This window comes from Mirounga angustirostris, unplaced genomic scaffold, assembly GCF_029215605.1.
Source record: "Mirounga angustirostris isolate CCGP_5_RB_7025 unplaced genomic scaffold, mMirAng1.0.hap1 SCAF_8, whole genome shotgun sequence".
Taxonomy (NCBI): Eukaryota; Metazoa; Chordata; class Mammalia; order Carnivora; family Phocidae; genus Mirounga; species Mirounga angustirostris.
The window spans coordinates 91,302,720-91,320,682 of NW_026991716.1; the positions used below are offsets into that span (position 1 = coordinate 91,302,720).

The window sequence follows — 17,963 nt, forward strand, 5'->3', positions numbered from 1 at the left end:
GAGGATGATAAAAGGAAAAATTGTAATTAAAGTGACAGCAATCATCACCAAATATTCATTGAGAATCCAAAGTATTTCAAAATAGTGAGTTATGAACTCCAGGGAGAATAATAAAATGCATTTTGCCTCTACTTTTTAAAGTAAACTGGGTGACAGGCATTAAGGAGGGCAAGTGATGTGATGAACACTGGGTGTTATATGCAACTGATGAATTACTGAACTCTACATCTAAAAATAATGATGTACTGTATGGTGGCTGATTGAATTTAAATTAAAAAAAACTTTTCATTCAAATATAATATCCATAAAGATAAGTACATAAATCTTAAATATATATCTCAATGAATTTTTACAGTGTGAATATATCAATGTAACCAGGTAAAGAAACAGAACATGACCAGCTCCCAAAACTCCCTCTTGTTCCCTTCTGGTCTTTCTAATCACCCAGGTAGTCAGTCTCCTGAGCTTTGTCAGTTTTCAAGCTTTATGTTGATGAAATAATACAAATAGTACTCTTTGTATTTGCTGGGTATATACTGAGAGTAAAATTCCTAGGTTATAAGTTATGTGTCTATTCAACTTTGATCAATACTGCCAAACAATTTTCCAAAGTGTTTGTTACATTTCCTTTATTTTTTCTGTTTAAATGTTTAGAAAATACTCTGTTCTAGAACAGATTTTGACCTTTTCAGGAAATAATTTAAGCATACACCAAAAATTTTGTTATTGCAAGCTGTGTATCAGGGTAAATTACAAAAGATCTGACTACGTATGGAAACTATTTTAGAAATTTAGTTCACATAAGACATAGTAAGGGAAATCAAAAAGTTAAGGAAAAGATAAATAATGTGCAGTAATAATGATAATAGCTAAGTTTGTTTTGAGCAGCTAATGGCTCCCCACATGAAGGAGATAAGAAGTTCCTACAGAAGAGGGATACAGCTTCTTTCCCCCAAATGCCCCAGCATGGGTGTCCTTGTGTCTCACTGAGCCAAAGTCTAGCCATTCTGAAGGCTGGAGTGGGGTCAATTACCAATTGGTTATGTTTTATATGCTATTTACTGCTATATTCTCAGCTCTCAACACAATATCTGGCACAGAGTAGATGCTGCATATATATTTGCCAAATGAATACATAAATGAATTATTAATAGAAGTAACCAGTGGGAAAAACATCTGATTGGGAAAGATGAGCCTAAAGATTTATGCTACTGACCTAATCACACCGTAAACTGTATTCTGCCTCTTTGTTCTTTAGTTAAATGTGTGACCTAGAATCAGCTAGGTCATCCTGCCCTTCAGGCTTCAAATGAGTTGGCTCAAACCACCATCACCTATGTCCTGGGAAAGCCAGTGTTTACACAAATCCCTCCTGGGAATCTTGGAGGAATTTCCATTTTTGTTCATCACTGATGGTTTAATACTCTCAAATCCACTGGATTAGTTTATCGTGTGAATCATCTTGCCATATTCTGTATGCTCTCCTTATCCTATACTGTGTGGTCTTATACTGGAAACCAACCTGATTCCTTTTTACCTTCAAAGTACCACCAATGCAGTATGGTATGTGCAGCAAGTTTTAAATAAAACTTGGAATAGTAGAGGGAGCTTACACCCTTGAACCACAGATAACTTAAAATTGACTAGTGGACCGACTTGTTTTAAAATGTCTCAGACTTACTGACACCAGGAATCTCACTAGTTACTATTTCTCAGTAAATACTTTTCGCCAGGAGTTCCAATCTTCTGACAAATTGCTCAGTCTTCCTTTCCTTGGCCCATCTCCTCCCCTTCTCTTCTTTCAAATGCCTGTTAACTTTATATGCAAAAAGTTTTATTTTTCTGGATTGATGTAGTCTAAAGCTCTCAACCTCCCACCTTCCATTCTTTCCACCCTAGCATCTATCTGTCATACAATAGCCAGAGCAATCTTCTTCAAGTGTAAATCCCCTGCTCCAAACCCCCCAATAACCTCCCTCTCACTTGAATGAAAACACAAACTCCTCGCCAGCACTACCAAATCTTACATGTTCTGGCCCCCGTTGCATCTCGCAGTTCATTGCCTTCTACTCTCCTTCTTCCTCACTATGCTCCACCTGCCCTGGTTTGCTTGTTATTCCTTAAGCACATTAAGTTCATTCTGCTCTAGGGCTGTTATCCTTGATGTTTCCTTCTGCTTAGATCTTTACAGTTCTGTCTCTTCCATCATCCAGGAATGAGTTGGCTTAAACCACTGCTCAGATATCACCTCCTCAAAGAGGCCTTCACTGAATTACCTATAAAAGTAGCAACCTCCTTTCCCCATTTTCTCTATAGCTCTTACCACCATTTGCAACCATTTTTTAAATTAATTAATTTATTTGTATGCATGTATGTATATATATCTCTCCCGACCAGAACCAATGTGCCATGAGGATAGAGAATTTCCTACCTTTTTTACTTGTGTATCTCAGGACCTAAAAATGTACACATAAACATTCCCTATGTATTTTCTGAATGAAGGAATGAATGAGGGAAAGAATACTTTGTCACTCTCTCCTTACTGAACTTATACTTTGGACTTCAGTTTCTATATCTGAAGACACCAATTAATATGATTAGCTAATAACAACAAAAGTACAAAGAACAAAGGTGGAGACACTATGCTTCCCGACTTTAGACTACATTATGAAGGTGTAATAATCACAACAGTATGGTACTGGCACAAAAACAGACACATAGATCAATAGAACAGAACAGAGAGGCCAGAAATAAACTCACACTTATATGGTCAATTACTTTATGCAAAGGAGGCAAGAATATACAATGATGAAGAGACAGTCTCTTCAATAAATAATGCTGGGAAAACTGGACAGCCACATGCAAAAGAATGAAATTGGACCACTGTCTTATACCAAACACAAAAATTAACTCAATATGGATTAAAGACTTGAACAGAAGACCTGCAACCAGAAAACTTCAAGAGGAAAACATAGGCAGTAAGCTCCTTGACACCAAAAGCAAAGACAACAAAAGCAAAAATAAATATGTGGAACTACCTCAAACTAAAAGGCTTCTGCACATCAAAGGAAACCATCCACAAAATGAAAAGGCAACCTACTGAATGGGAGAAAATATTTGCAAATCATATATCAGATAAGCAGTATTTAAAATATATAAGGAACTCATATAACTCAATAGCAAAATAAACAAACAAAAAACTGATTAAAAAATGGGCAGAGGATCTGAAGACATTTTCCAAAGAAGACGTACAGGTGGTCAACAGCAGGTACAAGAAAAGGTGCTCGACATCACTAATCATCAGGGAAATGCAAATCAAAACCACAATGAGACATCATCTCATACATTAGAATAGCTATTATCAAAAAGGTAAGAGGGGTGCCTGGGTGGCTCGGTCAGTTAAGAGTCTGCCTTTGGCTCAGGTCATGATCTCCAGGTCCTGGGATCGAGCCCCACATCAGGCTCCCTGCTCTGTGGGAGTCTGCTTCTTCCTCTCCCTCTGCCCCTCCCTAGCCCTGCTCCCCCTTGTGCGCACGCGTGCGTGCTCTCTCTCTCTCTCTGCGCTCTCTGTCACAAATAAAAAAATAAAATCTTTTTTTTTTTTTTTAAAGGTAAGAGATAACAAGTGTTAGTGATGATGTGGAGAAAAGGAAACCCATGTGCACTGTTGGTGGGAATGTAAATTGGTGCAGTTACTATGGAAAACACTATGGCATTTCCTCAAAAAATTAAAAATAGAACTACCATATGATCCAGCAATTCCACTTGTGGGTATTTATCCAAAGGAAATGAAATCACTAACTTATATGGAAGCAACTTAAGTGTCCTTCGATAGATGGATTAAAAAATGTGTGCTATTATATATATTTACAATGAAATGTTATCAGCCATTAAGAAAAGAAGAAAATCTTGTCCTTTCTGACAAGTGCATGAACATTGAGGGCATTATGGTAAGGCAGACAAAGACAAATATCATGTAATCTCATTTATATGTGGAATCTAAAAACAAAACAAAACAAACAAAAAACTGAGTTCATAGATACAGAAAACAGATTGGTGCTTGGGGTGAGGTAGGGGTTCAAGGTGGGTGAAATGGGTGAAGGTACTGAAAAGGTACAAACTTTCAGTTATAAAATAAGTAAGTCATGGGGATATAATGTACAACATGGTGACTGCAGTTAATAATACTGTATTGTATATTTGGAGGTAGCTAAGAGAGCAGATCTTTAAAGTTCTTATCAAAAGAAAAACAAATTTGTCGGGGCACCTGGGTGGCTCAGTTGGTTAAGCGACTGCCTTCGGCTCAGGTCATGATCCCAGGGTCCTGGGATCGAGCCCTGCATCGGGATCCCTGCTCAGCAGGAAGCCTGCTTCTCCCTCTCCCACTCCCCCTGCTTGTGTTCCCTTTCTCATTGTCTCTCTCTCTGTCAAATAAATAAATAAAATCTTTAAAACGAAAAAAAAAAAAGAAAAACAAATTTGTAACTATGCAGGACGTTGGATGTTAACCAGATTTATTGTGGTTATTATTTTGCAATGTATATAAATACTAAATCATTATGTTATACACCTTAAGCTTCTACAATGTTATATGTCAATTACATCTCAATTTAAAAGAAAAAGACCTTAGAGAATTTTACTAGAGGAGCTGTTCTACAAAAATGAAGAAAGTTTTTCAGGCCAAAGGAAATTATGTCAGATGATAATTTGGATCTACACAGATGAATGAAGAGCTCTGCAAATGAAAATACATGAACAGAAAATACTTTCTTAGTTTTAAACTTCTTCAACAGATAACTAATGAACTAAAGCAAAATAATAACAATGAATTTTCAAGTTTATAGGACAGTTGACCCTTGAACAACACAGGTTTGAAGTGTGCAGGTCCACTTCTATAGAGATTTTTTTTGATAAATACAGTAGAGTCCTGTAAATGTATTTTCTCTTCCTTATGATTTTCTTAATAACTTTTTCTTTTCTCTAACTTATTTTATTGTAAAAATACAATATATAACACACTCAGCATACAATCTATGTGTTAATTGATTGTTTACATTATCAATAAGGCTTCTGGTTAACAGTAGGCTTCAGTAGTTACGTTTGGGGGGAGTAAAAATTATACATGAATTTTGGACTATGCAGAGGGTCAGTGCCCCTAATCCTTGCACTGTTAAAGGGTCAGCTATATATGAAAATTGAAATGTATGAGAACAATAACATAGAGGTAGGTAAATGGAAGCATTCTGTTATGAGCTTTATACTATATGGGCATTGAAGCTAGACAGTAATAATTTTAAAATGTATGTTATAAACTCTGGAGTAACCACTAAGATAGTAAAACAAAGAGGTATAGCTAACAAGCCAGTAGTGGAGGTAAAATGGAATTTAAATAAAAATGGAATTAACCTAAAAGAAGTCAGTCAAAAAAAAAAAAAAAAGAACAAAAAGCAGATGGGAAAATGGAAAATAAATAGTGATATGTTGAATTTAAATCCAGTAATATTGCTAATTACATTAAATATCATGATCTAGACAAACTTAAAAGGCAGTGATTGTGGGTAAGATAAAAAAGCAAGACTCAATTATATGCCATCTACAAGGCACAAAAATATTAAGACATAGATAATATTAAAGTTAATGGATGGGAAAAGATACACTATAAAAACACTAATCAAACCAAAACTGGACTTTCCGTGCTACCCAGAGAGAGGTCCATACAACATTGTTCTTCATCCCTGTCATAACTCAAAGAGAAACTTCCACAATGTCCGGAGCCCTTGATGTCCTAGAAATGAGGGAGGAGGATGTCCTCAAATTCTTTGCAGCAGGAACCTACTTATGTGGTTCCAACCTTGACTGCCAAATGGAACAGTACCTCTACAAAAGGCAAAGTGATGGTATCTACATCATAAATCTGAAGAGAACCCGGGAGAACCTTCTGCTGACAGTTCGTGCCAGTATTGCCACTGAAAACCCAGCTGATGTCAGCGTCATATCCTCCAGGAATACTGGCCAGCGAGGTGTGCTGAAGTTTGCGGCTCCTGGAGCCACTCCTATTGCTTGTTGCTTCACTCCTGGAACCTTCACTAACCCAGATCCAGGCAGCCTTCTGGGAGCCAAGACTTCTGGTGATTACTGGTCCCAGGGTGGACCACCAGCCTCTCACAGAGGCATCTTATGTTAAACTGCCTACCGTTGCTCTGGGTGACACAGACTCTCCTGTGCGCTATGTGGACATCGTTATCCCTTGCAACAACAAGGGAGCTCATTCAGTAGGTCTGATGTGGTGGATGCTGGCCCAGGAAGTTCTGTGCATGTGTGGCCCCATTTCCCATGAACACCCATGGGAGGTCATGGCTGATCTCTACTTCTACAGAGATCCTGAAGAGATTACAAAGTAAGAGCAGGCCAATGCTGAAAGGCTATGACCAAGGAGGAGTTTCAAGATGAATGGACAGCTCCAGCTCCTGAGTTCACTGCTACTCCACCTGAAGTCGCAGACTGGTCTGAAGGCATGCAGGTGCCCTCGGTGCCTATTCAGCAGTTCCCTACTGAAGACTGGAGCACTCAGCCTGCCACTAAAGACTGGCCTGCAGCTCCCACTGCTCAGGCCACTGAATGCTTAGGAACAACCACGGAGTGGTCTTAAGTTGCTCTTTCACAAAGGCAAACAAAATGGAAAGAAGGTTTACAGAAAATAAACAGTTTCAAAAAAGAAAGAAAGAAAGAAATCTAGCTAGCTACCTAGAGCGGCCATATTAATATACTAAAAAGTAGATTTTAGAGCAAGGAATAGTACCAGGGATGAAGAAGGTAATTTCACAATGAGGGGTAAATCTATCTAGAGGACTTAACAATACTAAATGTATATGCACTTAATAAGACAGCTTCAAGATACTAAATACTGAAACAATATAATACATATGAAACAAAACTGATATAACTGAGGGGAGAAATTTAAAAAATCCACAATTATAGTTGGAGAGTTCAACAGCTCTCTTTCAATAGTTGAGAGAACAAGTATACAGAAAACAATAAAAATATAAAAGATGTGAATAACTCCCAAAATTTTGACCTAATTAACATTTATAAAACACTCTACCTAACAAGAGTAGAATACATATTCTTTTCAAGTGCACATGGAATATTTACCAAGAAAGGACATATTCTGAATCAGAAAATAAGTCTCATAACTTTAAATCAATTAAAATCATGAAAAGTTTGTTCTTTGACCACAATGATATTATATTTGAAAGCAAAAATAGATAGCTCTATGGAAAATCTACAAATATTTGGAAGTCAATCAGTATACTTCAAACAAACCACGGGTCAAAGAAGAACTCATGAATGAAATAGGAAAATATCTTGAGGTTAAATAAGAACAAAAACCACAACATATCAAAAGTTGTGGGATGCAACTAACAGTGCTTAAAAGTTATCTAAAGCATTAGCTACTTATATTAGAAAAGAACAAAGATTGCAAACAGATGATCTAAGTGTCTACACATTAAGAAACTAGAAAAACAAGAGTAAATAAAGCACCAAGTAAACAAATGAAAAGAAAAAAAAAAGGACCAGAGCAAATATCAGTGATACAAAAAAACAGTAAAACAATAGAGAAAATCAATAAAAACAAAACATGATTCTTTGAAATTATTAATAAAATTGATAAAACTCTTGCCTAGGTGTTGGTAAACTATGGCCAATGGACCAAGTCTAGTCTGTAACCTGATTTTGTATAGTCTGCAAGCTACAAATACTTTTTACATTTTTAAAAGATATTCAAGAAGAGGTGGAGGGTGGCAATGAGAAGGAAGAACACTAAAATAGTTATTATCTGACATCTTAGAGAAAAACGTTTTCCAGTCTCTGATCTAGCCAGACAGACATATTACTACAGATCCTACTGACATTAAATAGATAATTGGGAATATTATGAACATCTTCTTCCAATAAATTCACAATTTAGAATTAGTATTATTTCTTCCTTAAATGTTAAGTAGAATTAATTCTTGAAGCTGGACATAAAGTTCTCTTCATGGGGAGATCTTCTTTTAGCTATAAATTCAATGTCTTTAATAGATATTCTGATTTTAAATTTATTTGAAAATTTTTGAAAGACATGAACTATTAAAGCTCAATCAAAAAAATGGGAAAAAAGAAATAAATCATCTGAACATCTATCATGATCATACTGTGAGCTGAAATCAAAAGTTGGACGTTCTTAATGGGCAGGGTCGTGGGACCAAGCCCTAAGTCGGGCTCCGCACTCAGTGGGGAGTCTGCTTGAGATTTGCTTTCTCCCTCTCCTTCTGCCCCTTCCCTGACTCAAATAAATAAATAAATAAATAAATAAATAAATAAATAAATAAATAAAATATTTTTAAAATATTTTTTTAAATGTATCTCAAATCAGTAAGTAAGTACTAACTAATACTATAAAACTCCTGGGAGAAAATCATTGTCATCTTGAGTTAGTAAAAAATGTCTTAAGTATAACACCAAAAGCATGAGCCATAGGAGAATTTAAAAGCCTAAGTTCTAAATTGAGACTTCTAAATTTAAGAAATCAGACACAAAGATTATTTACTGTATGATTCCATTTATATAACATCCTAGAAAAGGCAAAATTATAGCGACAAAAGCAGATCAGTGGTTTGCAGGAGCTGGGGTGGGGGAAGAGTAATGAATGCAAAAAGGAATATTTTTGAGGTGATAATGTTCTATAACCTGATTGTAATGGTGAATACACAATTGTACACATTTGTCAAAAATTGGAGGTACAGGGACACCTATGTGGCTCAGTCATTTAAATGTCTGACTCTTGGTTTTGGCTCAGGTCATGATCTCAGGGTCTTGAGATTGAGTCCCGCCTTGGGCTCTGCGCTGAGCATGGAGTCTGATTGAGATTCTCTCTCTCCCTTTCCCTTTGCCCCTCCCCACCCCACGCTCACCTGCTCTCTCTCTCTCATAAATAAATAAATCCTAAAAAGGGGTGGGTACAGACTTCCAGTTACGGAATGAATAAGTCATGGGGATTTCATAGCATGATTACTTGTGGTGAGCATAGCATAATGTACAGAGTTGTTGAATCACTATGTTGTATACATGAAACTTATGTAATCATTGTGTGTCAACTATACATCAGTTAAAGAAATGTAAAAAAAAAGTATTGAAGTGTATATGTAAAATAGATTAGTTTTCTTGCATCTAAAATTCAAACAACAAATCTTTTTTTTTCAAAAAAAGACAATTCTAAATAAGATACTTTAATAAAATAAGAATATGGAAAAGTACATTAGTATTTCTTGGACACCTCCAAAATTTTGTAAAACTTGGAAACTATAGTCTGACCTAAGGTTCTATCTTTTGAGTTCCAAATAAAGCCACTTGTTCTGTTTGCTTTGTTAGAATGAAATATGGAGTTAACATACTATGGGAGAACAGAAAACAGTTAATAAGCCATTCACATAATAAATGTCTACTTCATAGAAAAGAAAATAAGCTCAGACCATAAAAAAGAAGGAAATCCTGCCATTTGCAACAAATGGATGGATCTTGAGGACATTATGCTAAGTGAGATAAGTCAGACAAAGACAAAACCATATGATCTCACTTATGTGTGGAATCTAAAGAAACCAAACTCATAGAAACAGATCAGATTAGCGGTTGCCAGAGGTGAGAGGTAGGATTGGGGAAGGTTATGAAAGAATCAGTTACAGAATAAATAAGGCCTGCAGATGCAATGTACAAGCATGGTGACTCAAGTTAACAACACTGTATCATATTTTTGGAAGTTGCTAAGGGAGCAGATCTTAAAATCTTAAAAGTTCTCATCACAGAAAAACAATGTTGTAACCATGTGAAGTGACGGATGGTAATTAAACTTACTGTGGTGATCATTTTGCAATATATAGAAATATCAAATAATTATGTTGTACATCTAGAACTTATACAATTTTATATATGTCGAATATATCTCAATAAAACTCAAAGGAAAAAAAAGTCTCAGAGAGATTAAGCAACTTTCATGGGAAAGTCAAACTGTAGGTAGCAGAGGTGATAATCTGACCCAGCCTAAGTTTTCTAGAACAGAGCTGGTACTCTTCCCTCTTCATTATGCTGCCTTCACATGACCAAGTCATCTAAAAAGAAGATGAGGCAATAATAACTTTCAAAACTGAATTTTAATGTAGGGCATAGGTGGGGGAAAATAAATATTTTAAGTGCAGAAGCAACATAAGGACATGAAAATCATACAAAATTGGAATAAGACCTCTCGTCAGTAATTTACCCACAAACAGCCTTTGGAGAGGTAAACCTCTCGGGGAGTCAGTTCCTTTCCTGAAAAATTGAAGTAATAATGTATTTCTTGCAAGATTATTACGATGTTGGGAGGTATACTATGTATAGCTTAGTGTATCACCTTAACAAGTAGTTAAGTCTACTGTATATTTTTGCACACTTAGTGAAGTGGAGGCGTTCTCTGTTAAAATAGACTTAGGGAATGTGGGTTAAATAGGTTTCTTCACATCAAGATTTCTTTGTGAGCGAGAGAGCACAAGCAAGAGAGTGAGCAAGAGAGCACAAGCAGAGGAGCAACAGAGGGAGAGGGAGAAGCAGGCTGAGCAAGGAGCCTGATGCGGGGCTCCATCCCAGGACCCTGGGATCATGACCTGAGCCGAAGGCAGACGCTTAACCGACTGAGACACTCAGGCATCCCGACACGTGAGGATTTCTTAGAGCCTTCAGTATAGAATATTCATTTTTAATCTCCAGGAAGGGAAATTTGCATAAATTATTTCTCCTATTTTTTTTTTTACCATGAAATCATTTTCCCATGCTACACAAATTGTAACTCTGCCTTTTAAAAAGGCACATGCCTTTCCCAATTTCTTTGTCCGATGTTTTCTAGCCTGTTCCTCTTGAGTGTTCAAACAATTAAAGGTTATAGTTAAAGGCATGAGCTTTATAGTCCAATCCAGGAGTTCAAATTTCTGCCACATCACTTCCTAACCATGTGACCTGGGCTCAGTCTAACTCTGTTTCCGCATCTGTAAAATGAAGATAATAGCCTCATGTAAAGTGTTATTGTAGAGATTAAATGAGTTCGCAAATGTTGAGCATTTGGCACAATGCCTAGCACATCATAAGCACTCAATAATTGTTAGTTATCACCCAGCTTTGGTGTTTTGAATTAGGAAGAAGGGTGCAGTTGAAAGTAGCCACAAAGAGAAATTGAACTGATTAGTGCTGCTCGAATAAGCAACAACTCTTCCCCTGAATACGTAGGTACCTGCCTGCTGACCACACCCCACTTGTTGCATGCTCAGGGTATGCCTGGGCAGGAGACCCAGCACATTCACAACTACCTTAGGCATGAAGAAAAAATTTCATGCCTGTGGGGGTACCCAGTTACCTCCTAGCCAGGATGTGACCTCCATGGTCTCCATGATGACATGATATTATTGGATAGACTTTGCTTTCTAGCTAACTGGAAGGAGTTCAGAGGAGGGCAACCAAGTTAATAAAAGGTTTGGAAATGAAACCCTATGAGAACAGATGAAAAACCTGGGCATGTTCAGTCCGGAGAACAGGCAAAGCAGCAGCCTAGGTGCACCATGTCATGGAGAAGACAGATTCATTATTCTCGGTTATGAATGAGGTTACCGCAGATGACGGGGTTTAGATTTGCCCAGAAACATTTTGGAAAAAATGAATACACTTCACAATGAAGTGTAAGACAATATAGGAGATTCCTAGGATGACTATTAAATTATTTTCAAGAGGAATGTTTAGGACCACCATAATTGCCCAATTGGTCTCTTGGAATAAATTAAAGATAAACCAAACACACAAGAATGGAATTAAATTAATACACCATACTGCTTTCTTTTTCATCCTTTTCATAATCTCTGTTATCACGGCCATTCCTTAAAGCAGTTGTGATCCCACGATCCTGAGATCATGACCTGAGCTGAAACCAAGAGTCAGAAGCTCAACCGATTGAGCCACCCAGGTGCCCCCAAACCAATTGTTTTAAAAAGAGTGGTATGAAGTGATGTCTCTTTCTATATTGTCCTGTAAAACCAAACTGTCACTCTCTTGTGGGTAGGAGCCATGTCCCACTTCTGCTTCTTCGTAGCCATTTCAAACAATGGGCCTTTAATTATGTGAATAAAAGCAAATAAAATGAAGATAGGATTATGACTTTGGCTTTACTAGTTTTAGATCTAGGTTAAACCTCTCATTTTTGTGGCCTGTAGTCTTTTGGGTTTTTTTAAGATTTTATTTAGAGAGAGAGAGCCCAAACAGAGCAAGTGGGGGGAGGGGCAGCGGGAGAGGGAGAAAGGATCTAAAGCAGTATGTGCGGAATGCAGAGCCTAACTTGGGACCCAACACCACAACCTGAGACCATGACCTGAGCTGAAATCAAGAGTCAAATGCCCAACCGACTGAGCCACCCAGGCACCCCCCGTGGCCTATAATCTTAAAGATTCAGATTCTATGCAACCAAATCAGAGTTTTGAAAAGTTAAAAAAAAAAAAAAAAGCATTATGTATATAGAGCCAAGAAATAGTACAGTGTTACTGAACCTCAGCATTGGGAAGGCTGGAAAAAGGGAAAAGCTGTCCAGACTAGCTTAATCATTAGATCATAGATTTTGGGATTAACCAAATCTGGGTTCAAATACCAGCTCAGCTACTTAGTAGCTGTATGTCCTTTTGCAATGACCTTCTAAATTTCAGTTCCTTCATCAGTAAATACAAGGCCTATCAACACTGTAGAGAAGATTAAATGACATTACGTGTGTAGAGCCCTTGGCTTGGTCCTTCCCACCAGGAAGCCTCAGCAAATATTAGTCATTATTTCAATACTTTGATACATATCTTTTTACTCCTACTACAATTGTGTGCCTGGGGGCTGGGGTTGGCTTGGGCTTGATTTTAACATTACTGAATAGTATTAGAGGTTCTAGGCTAAAATTCTTGTACATGATATCATAATTTCTGAAAAGAAAGCTAATCTAGTTTATATCTTGTTATTTTACACCAAGATATACTTACTACTGTCACTGAAAATTATGTCTAATAATTTTTAACATCTTATATTTGAGCAATTTTATTGCAATATAATTCAATACACTTTTCTTCATTATCTTTCTTGGGCCAAGCACTGCAATAGGAACTGGAAATAAATCTCTAAGTTGCTGGGAGCCCAGAAGTAACAATAAGCTGCAAACAACAGAAAAAAATTGTCAAAAAATTAGAAGAAAAGTTACTCTATAACTCAGTTATGCAGAGATTAATAAGATGAAAGAAAAAAGATATGAAAAGTAGTCCAGAAAAAGTTTTATATAATATGTTATAATATACACCAAATACATAGGTTGAATTCCAGAAGAAAATATAGCAAATAGACAAAAAGCTAACATAAAAATCTATAGAACTTTGACCTAAACCACAGGTAGATTTAGAATTTAGATTTTTAGATTTTAAAAGTTTATAAAGTATATGGCAAAATTAATGAAATGACTTAACTGGGTCAACATTTTGAGTTTCAAAGGAAAAGAAAAATCCCACAAGCCTCATGTAGATAAATAAACAAAACCAGTTTCTTAGGAAAGGAAAACGTTCCAGTTATCATTGTCTTCATCCCTATGACAGTAAATCCCCAAATTCTGGGCTCATTCCTACTGTTTCTAAGGTATGAAATCAATAGCAAGATTATTCTTGGGGATATAAGGATAAAGAAAGGCAAGAAATCATTTATCCTTTCTGATATTTTTAATTGAAAATACAAACCAGCTGGCCTAGAGATTAATAAAAAAAACGAAGTCAAAAAATATTTAGTAAACTTAATGTAAATGTCAAGAGTAAGAGCATAAATAAATGATTATTAGAGTATAATAAAAATAAGGGAAGTAAGTCAACTGAGTAGGGAGAAAGAGGAAATCAAAGAATGCTAAATTTTTATTTTATACAGGGACATTCATAGTGTTACATAAACAGTTTTTAAAAGATATCAAATACTGTGGCACCTGGGTGGCTCAGTCAGTTAAGCATCTGCCTTTGGCTCAGGTCATGATCTCAGGGTCTTGGGATGGAGCCTCACTGTGTCATTGGGCTCCCTGCTGGGCGGGGAGTCTGCTTCTTTCTCTCTTTGCTCCTCCCCCGTGCTTGTGCATGCACTCTTTCTCTCTCGCCTCTCAAATAAATAAATAAAATCTTAAAAATAAATAAATAAAATATATAAAATATTAATACATGATGAGCTGGCATTCAAACCAAAGGAAAAATGGATTACTCAACTTCTGGTTAAGACTACCAGCTAACCAGGGCACCTGGGTGGCTCAGTCGTTAAGCGTCTGCCTTCGTTCAGCTCAGGTCGTGATCCCAGGGTCCTGGGATCGAGCCCCGCATCGGGCTCCCTGCTCGGCGGGAAGCCTGCTTCTCCCTCTCCCGCTCCCCCTGCTTGTGTTTCCTCTCTCACTGTGTCTCTGTCAAATAAATAAATAAAATCTTAAAAAAAAGACTACCAGCTAACCAAAGAGAGAAAATATAAAGTTAAATTACTATAACATACAGACACCAAAATGAGTCCCAGATGGCCTAAAGATTGAAATGCAAAAATTAAAATTATAATTATACTGGTATAAACTATAAGTGGCTATATGGTCTTAGGAGAGAAAAACTTTTCAAATGACATCAAAGACAAAAATATAAATGAAAAGGCTGATAAGTATGACTATAAATTTTTTTCTGTACTTAAAACAAACTCCATGTAAAAAACTGAAAGACAATAAACCAGGGGAAATTATTTGCAGAGTAAATGCCAGAGGTTAGTAGACTTAATATATAGAAATCTTATAAATCAGTAAGAAAATAACAGATATCACAATTAAAACACACACACACACACACAAAGGGTATACTTGAGCAATTGACAAAAAGAAGAAATACAAATGCTTAGTCAATTTAGAAAAAAATTTCCAATCTGATAATATTTAAAAGCAAGGTAAATAAAAGTATGTTGACATGTTCAAAGTGAAAACAATAAATGAGGAAATTTTAATGGTGTTTATTTAAAAAACTCAGGACACAAAATAGACACTCAGGTGCTGTTTATGTGCTGAATATTTTCCCTCAACACCTTTTATTTCTCAAAGTCTTTTCTGAAAATAAGAGTCAACTTGACACTGTGGAGGACATTAAGATCAGAATATTGCTTCATTATTTCATTCTACTATTAATAGTTGCTTCTGTTCTTTGCTTGGTTTTCCCTAACATGCAAAACCTATAATCACTTTAGATACTTTAAAATATGATTCACTGTAACTCCATTGAAATTAAAACTATACACCCTTAAAAGTCAATATAATCAGAAAACTAGTTTGTAGGTGCAAATTAGTACCCTGACTTGACCAGTTTAGGGCAAACCAAATTGTGCTATATATTTGTGTCTTTTCCTTTTAAAAGTTTTCATTTGGTAAAGACAACTCAAAATGTTTTGCATATATTTTAGGTCCCTTTTCAGGAAGAAGATAAAAAAAAATGCCCATTCCAGAGTCCACTCTGCCCCTACAAGCCCCCATGCCATGGTTGCAAAATTTGAAGAAATTTACCATCTCTAGTTTGGATTAATCTCCAGCCAGATTAATTAATTCCTCCCTTGAAGGATCCCAGGAACACCAGCCTAGTCTTGGCTCCTGGCCAATTGGAGGATAGTGGGAAGGCAGGGTCAGAATCAAGATTAACTTAGTGAAACAGACATACTCTGATGTAAGCTCAGAAAAGTAGGCTCAGGTGTCCCTCTGATCACTTGAAAGTGACTAGGCTTCTCTAAGAATCCTATAAACCCAAGGCATCTGAATCAAGTGTATGCAAGACCCACTTATTTGTAGATTTAATACTCAAAGAATTGGATGAGATCACATTGCCTTTAGAAAGTGAAAGGAAGAGCTGAAGATCGCTGAATACATTAGCTTTAGAATCTGCTGGGATGAAGGAGGAAAAAGAACAGGCTCAGTGGACAGTAGATAAAAGTTCATTATAACAAACCTGTGAATCTGACAAATAATTTCATGAGAGGATAATTTTATGAGAATGGATATATTGCTGGAAATAATGTTCAGTCTTATGGACCTGGAGAGAAAAGGAAACCACTGTCAGGAATAAATTACAAATTAGGAAAACAAAGAGTTGAAGGGTAAGAGAGATTTCACCCTTAGACAGCTCTCCCATTTTATTTTTCCTAATGCCAGCCCCAGATCTTTCCTTTTTTGGGGGGTTGAGGGGTGCACTGTTTTGTTTTGGTGGATTGTTTGGGATTTATTATTGCTGTTGTTATTGTTGTTATTATTATTATCATTCTTTCCTTGTGAGGATGGTTAGAGGTTAGAATGCTTGATGTGGGAAAAGGGAAAGAAAGTTGAAAAGTACTTACTACTTAATGGCAGGACATAAGGTCTATTAAGCTGTATGTTGCAATAAGTTTTTCAGGCTTTCTCCTCAGTGCCAACTGTCAACAATTAGTTAACTTTATTATACAGACTGGCAGGCGCATGGAGGGAGACTAATAAAAATATTTGTAGAGTTTATTATGGAGAAAATGCTTCAGTTACTTTCCAAAAAGCACTGCTATCATAGACCAATGTCTGTCAGGTCATATAAACAGATTTACTATAAAGAATGTTTTCTTTTAAAGGGATCTATTGTCATGGAACTTTATCTGAAAAACCATAGATTTATCAGTGAAGAATATGAGAATGTGAAGCTTGTGACTTGTTATCCGAAGAAATCATTTAAAAGATGTTTTTAAATGTATCTAAATAACAAGGTTAGCCTCAACAGAATAAAGGAAAATGTACAACTCAACAATTTATAAGCATTTTTGTTTTTAATTACTTGAAACTATCTAAAGCTTAGAAGACACAATTTTAAGACGTTGGCCAATTTTATTAAATGTTTATTCAGGCTTATAAAACATCTTTTACATAAAACACACACACACACACACACATACACAGAGTCTAATGGCTGCTCTTGGAAATGGAAGAATGTAAAAAATAATTCCTATGAGTCATTTACCAAATAATAGGGTCAATGATCAATTTTCTGATTTCTTTTCAGTTGGCTCTACTTTTTGTTTTTGTTTTGTTTTGTTTTTTCCAATAGTGCTGCTTCCTGCCTAGGAATCCAATGCAGCCATTTCAATGATGGAAAAAGACTAACAGTGACAAATCAGTCAATCCCAGAAGAATTTTCTCATTGTCCTCAGAGGTTTATTCCTTTTCTTTAAGATAAAAAGCCCAATGTAGTGGACCACATCTATCCATTGGCCTTACGCAGATGGTTATAATGCTTTTGACACCATAATTATTATTAATTTAACATGTTTTGATCTTTGAGGTACTAAGGCAATAAGGCAATGGCAACTGAACATAAAGCACTGCTGCTTTTATTAAAGGAATCAAAGATAACAGTGTACTTTAATAGATACACTATTCCATCCATAGAAAGAAAGAATTTCTATTTTCGGAGGGATTTTTGAGGCACTTTCCTTGTGGGTTAGCCACTAGAGGGCATCATGATGCTATACACTTAAAAAATACTTCGAATATTGATCACTTGAATTGATTACTCTCAAAACACTGTTCTTCATGCTCACAACTCTCATTTAAATGGATAAAAGTGAAGTGGTAAAAAAATAAACTCATCTATCTTCCATTAAAACTTAAGAACATCTGACACAACTGGAGAGAGAGACTAAAACTCTGTATTACAAATCCACTGGATTACAACTGAAAGAATTCATCTCAGAGAAGAGTGGATATGGCCAACAGAAAATGGAACAGTTCAACATGATTCTTGAAAGTAAGTAAAAGTCTTAAAAATTCATTCCCTGTTCCACCATGTTTTCATCATAAGCATTATAAGCCAAGAACCAACATTCAAATAATT

General features: G+C 36.2%; 1 long non-coding RNA gene and 1 pseudogene across 3 annotated transcripts in view; one reads left to right on the top strand and one right to left on the bottom strand.

Annotated features, from left to right (window-relative positions):
* Nucleotides 1-17,963, bottom strand: part of LOC123836298 (uncharacterized) — a 178,036-nt gene that overhangs the window by 96,256 nt on the left and 63,817 nt on the right. The gene's annotated exons all lie outside the window — the stretch shown is intronic.
* Nucleotides 5,765-6,649, top strand: LOC123836299 (small ribosomal subunit protein uS2-like; annotated as a pseudogene).